This window comes from Babylonia areolata, chromosome 8 (assembly GCF_041734735.1).
Source record: "Babylonia areolata isolate BAREFJ2019XMU chromosome 8, ASM4173473v1, whole genome shotgun sequence".
Taxonomy (NCBI): Eukaryota; Metazoa; Mollusca; class Gastropoda; order Neogastropoda; family Buccinidae; genus Babylonia; species Babylonia areolata.
The window spans coordinates 39340987-39346611 of record NC_134883.1 but is presented as its reverse complement, the minus strand read 5'-3'; positions in this window follow the sequence as shown (position 1 = coordinate 39346611).

Below are 5625 nucleotides of genomic sequence, written 5' to 3'. Positions count from 1 at the left end.
GTACTGCTGTTTCAGTGCACAGTTTCGGTAAGAGAAGACAACTCAATTTTGATTCTGTCACACAGCCAGAATCAGCTATGCCGATCTGTTCCGCAAAATAAAAAAAATGTGTAGCTCAGTGGTCTGCACCACGAATATAAAAGAAATATGATTTTATGAAGTCCGTGGGTCTGCACATTGGTCGATCGGTCCTGCATGTGCCTGAGGGGGTCAGCCCGATACTCCCCTCCCCCGTGTCGATACTCCCCCGCGTCAATACTCCCCCGTGTCGATACTCCCCCGCGTCAATACTCCCCCGTGTCAATACTCCCCCGCATCAATACTCCTACTCCCCCCGTGTCGATATTCCCCCGCGTCAATACTCCCCCGTGTCGATACTCCCCCGTGTCGATAGTCCCTCTCACAAAGATCCAAAAACAGTCAAATACAGATGTATGTATATATTCGTGATTGATAATGCTTTCTGCTTGATCAAAGTTGTGTTGTGGAATGATGAATGTGTTATGTGTTCTCTTCATAACAGCCGTCCGCGTTCAGAGTTGAGGAGCGACTTGTGTGTTGGGCCCGCTGTTGTGTGGGCTCGCTGCTTTGTAGTCCGGGCCGTGTTATACGGACTTAGACTTTTTCATCACGACTCAGTGTATCTGGTGGGAAACGCTCTCTCTCTCTCTCTCTCTCTCTCTCGAAAAACGTGAAACTTAATCTTCAAGCACATTTCAGCAAATGTGATTTATTTCATCCCAACCAAAGTGGCTATAGAAAAAATCATTCCTTTCACACCGCACTAACAAATCTCATAGAAGAATGGCATTTAAACATAAACAACGACTTATTTACTGGTTCTGTTTTTATTGATTTTGCTAAAGCTATTGATACTATTGATCACAATCTTCTCTAAAAAAAAAAAATTACTCATGTATGGATTATCCCCTGAATCTGTCGAACTTGTATCTTCCTTTCTTAATAGTAGGAAACAAATTGTCTTCCAAGATTCTAAGGTATCCCCTCTTATGCCAATCAATTATGGAATTCCTCAGGGATCAGTGTCGGGGGGCCTGTTTTATTTTCAATATCTATAAATGACCTTCCACTTTTCGTTTCATCTTCTTGTGAACTTTTCGCTGATGACACAACCCTCCATAAAAAAAAGACACAAATGTCGATGCCGTATGTACTCAGTTGCAGAGTGATATTGATAAACTCGTAAAATGGACCGAAATTAATCACATGGCAATTCACCCACACAAATCAAAATTTATGCTAGTGACAACCAGACAGAAACGCCAAAACATCAAATCTAGAGTACTCGGACCAAAGGTACTTGACAGTGAGTTGGGGGTAGTTAATTCTATTGATAATAACCTGTCATGGTCTGATCATGTTTTTGCTTTATGTAAAAAGCTATCGAAAAAATTTTATCAGCTCAACAGAATTAAACATTTCCTTGATCAACATACCCGCAAACTATTTTTTCACGCATACATTCAACCTGACATCGACTTCGCCTCAACACTGTGACATGCTGGGACTTAGCAAGCAAAAATTGCTTGAAACCACTCATAAGCATATACAGACGTTCTCTCAAGATCATTCTCCTCAAATCTTCTATCTATACTAACGACTACAAAGAACTAAGCATTCTTCCTTTCCATCTCAAATGTATCTTTAATAAAGGTATTTTTATGTGCAAAATTAAAAAAGAAATCAGCACCGTCCTACCTTCAGAGGAAATTTCCTGAAAAAAGTGTTCGTGGCAAAAATACCATTTCTATCCCTCGTCCGAGAACTAACATTTTCATGTCATCTCTCATGTATTCTGGTGGCAAACTATGGAATGAAATTCCCGACTATCTGAAAAATAAATCCACCTTGGTATTATTCAAAAAAGAGTACCAAAAATATCTCATGAAACAATTATAAACAATTCTTTTATACCGTGTTTTGTTTGAGCTTCTTGAGAGCTTCTACACAATAACATTTTTTCGTTGCTCTCTGACAATGTGAACAGGGAAAGTAGCTCTGGCAATGAGCGCTGTGCGCCTTTCTGGTCTGTCGTCTCTGTACCAAAGGGTGCGAACATTCCAGGCACCCAGAGTCAGGGCATGACTCCTGGTTCTTTTCTTCTGTTGTTTTCGACCGCTAGTGTTGGATGTCCCAGTAGGTGCGGTTTCCTACTAGGTACTAGGCGAGGCAGGCTTTGTTTAGGGGATCCTTTTATCTCCCCTTCCCCGTGTGGGGAGAGCAGTGCTGTCCCTAAAAAGGGCTGCTCTGACGCTGTGGGAGGATACGGGCGCCGCATCTGCCCCAGTCTACGGCGGACGACCATCACCCCACAGCCGCCTGCGTGCAGAGTTGTGACTAGGAACTGCCAGCAGCATCCTCTGCCTGTCCCCGTTACCACTTCTCCATCGCCGCAGGGCTTGGGAAAGCTGGGTGTTGAAGGGCTAGCTCGTCGTTCCGACATTAGCCTTGTTGCCTGAACTGCACAGGTGACTTTTTTTGTGAAGAGTTGTGCAGTCCCTTCCCCACTCTCTCGCCAACCGACGCTCAGAGTCCCACAGGTGCAGATAGTGCTGCGTGTAGAACGGCCTCGGCAGGTGCAGGTTTTTTCTTTGGAGTTCCGTCTCCTAGGAGGATTTCCAGCCAAGGATAAGAGCTCCCCCTGCCCTTTGGTCATCCTCTTCCACCTTTACAGCTGTTGGGAAAGGTTTCCTCCTCCGCCAAGTCCGTCGTTGGGAGACTTCACATGCGGCAGGTAGTACTGGGTTACCTGGTACCAGTAGCAAGGGCTATGCCCCTGACCTGACTAACGTGGGGAATATAGACATGGGGGAACATAGACATGCTTTCGAGCTTAGTTACTATTCAAATACATGGAATAGCTTCCCAACCCCACGCGCCCCACAAAGCAAAGCAAACGGTTGAAGTCATGAACTGTCAGTGAAAGAAAGAAAGACGACAAATCAACGGTTACTAAGTGAACACTGAAATGTCGCCAAATCAAATGAAATAGCAATCCACTGATAAAGCTAGCATATGTCCTTCAGTACACCAGTGTATATATGTAAACTACTTGTATGAAGTACCTTCGGTTTCGGCTTATGAATATCATAATTATGTTGTTTTGGTCTTTTTTATTTACACATGCAGGTATACATGCGTGTGCATGCGCGCGCGTGTGTGTGGATGTGTGTATACATGTGTGTGTACGCGCGCGCGTGTGTGTGTGGGGTGTCTGTCTGCCTGTCTGTCCGCGTTCCTGTTTATCTGTGTGTGTGTATGTGTGTGTGGGCGCGCTTGCGTGTGTGCGCGCACGCGATCGCGCCCTGTGTTATTTTATCTCTAGCGCTTTTATCTTTGCCGTCGTGTTATCTCCACAACTTGGCTGGGTCGTAAAACTTACAACTTTTGTGTCTGTTGTGCTCACTGTGTCGATGTGTGTGTGTGTGTGTCTGTGTGCCTCTGTGTGTGTAGTGTGTGTCTGTGTATGCTAGCGCGTGCATTTGAATTATGTATGTGAAAGTGTGTGGGTGTGTATGTTGGTGGGTGTCATGTGGGCGATGGGTATGTATGATGGTGGGAGGGGGGACGTCAGATGGTTCATTTGTGTGTGTGATTGTGTGTGCGTTCGTGTATGTGCATGTGTGTGTATGTGCGTGTGTGTGTGTGTGTTCTCAAATGTAGGTCTTTGTCTTATGTGTGACGTCTCCTCGTCGGCCCCTTCACATCTGCATCTGGGGTGGGCGCTCCAAGATGGGGCCATAAAAGGGTCATAACAGTGGCCCATAAAAGTTTGGAAGTTTGTTTCAGGCAGCGGGATCAAAGCATAGTGCGGCGGCTTGGCCGAAGGTTGGGAACTGGGGGGTGGGTGTGGGGGTAAACTTTACGGCTTGGTGATGACATATCGAAGTCCAACAGTATGTACGCGCGCGCGCGCGCGCGTGTGTGTGAAAATAATCAATAAAAACGAAACGAAAATATAAAAAGAATGCAACGAGCAGAAATCGACACACACAACTGATTAATTTTCTTCTTTGTTTCATATGTATTACAAATTATATAACATGAATTATCCATGCTAAATCATACAGCGGCGAAACGCTCTCTTTCTGTGTGTGTGTGTGTGTGTGTGAAAACAATAAATCAAATCGAAAACGTGAACAATCCATGCAAACACGTATAACCCCACTCCCCAAAACCATATGCCTTAGATATATCAAACAAATCAATTAATATCTTTTCCCCTGTTTATATGCTGCAAATCACATCAAGTTACATGATATTGCTTATCAGTGCTTAATCATACCGATTCAAATCTTTAATTGTTGATTAGTCAAGTTCGCTTACTGTTATGAGTATTTCGTTCTAAGGATGTTATATTGTAATCTCTTTTTTTTTTTTTTACACAAAATTTCACCAGTTATAAGTTATCTAACACACACACACACACACACACACTGCGTGAACAATTACTTTTCCCTCACCAGTAGCTGTCTTTTTTCTCTATGTTTGTCAAATAACACTTATGGTTAAAAGACGCTAAACTGAAGAAGAATAGAACAACTGCAGCAGCAACAACCACCACACACACACACACACACGCACACGGGGGAGTATCGACACAGGGGAGTGTTGACGCGGGGGAGCACCATTCAAAAAATATGTCACAAAGTCTTATTTATTATTGCTCAGAAATATTGGTGTTTCATCAAACCATTTCTTGTATTGTTCAAAATTTGCAGCCCAGTGCTAATAACCATTTTACACTCCACATGTGATAAATGATGGAACAAAGTCTGATTACAGGCCACATACAATGTATTATCCTGATGAAATACAACTGGTACAATATCGATCTTTAAAAAAAGAGATCCCTTCGTGGATTTTAAGCAATAGTGTTAAAATATTTTTTTCTAAATTGACAAGTGAGATGGAAACATTTTTTTTCAGCGGTGGTGGGTGGAGGTAAGTGGTGTGTATGTGGGGAAGGGGGAACGAGAGGGGGTAAACTCGTACAGGTTTGTGTTGGTGTGTGGAACACCTCACCTCGACGTCAACGGCTGCATGTTCTTGGCGCTGAGGTCTGGTTTCTCTGGTCAGGTCCTCTCTTGTGGTGCAGTCTTTGGTCTGGTGATGGTCTTCAGTGGCCTGCCTGAAACACAGCTAAACACCTTTGGTCAGATTTTTGTTTTTCTTCATCATCACACTCACACACAACTCCTCGCACATTCAAACATCCACTCCATGCAATGTTAGTGTTGTTAGCTTGAGTTAAAGGTTAGATTAAACGTGCTGAGAGAGGGGGATAGACAGGCAAAAACAAAGAAACAGACAGGCAGAAACAAAGAGACAGGCAGAAACAAAGGGACAGACAGACAGAAACAGAGGACAGAGGGGGTGGGATACCAGTATTTAACTTTTGTTAATGTTGGTTTCTCTTTGGTTGCTCAGCTGGCCTGAAGTCTTCAGTTCTTCCTGAGAACATACATCAAAACCAAATTACACAGATGGTTCAGACACACAAAGAACATCGATTGAATGTTTAAACATGAGTCAGGTTAGGGGAGAGGTAGGTGTGTGTGTGTGTGCGTGTGTGTGTGTGTGTGTGTGTATGCGCACGCATGT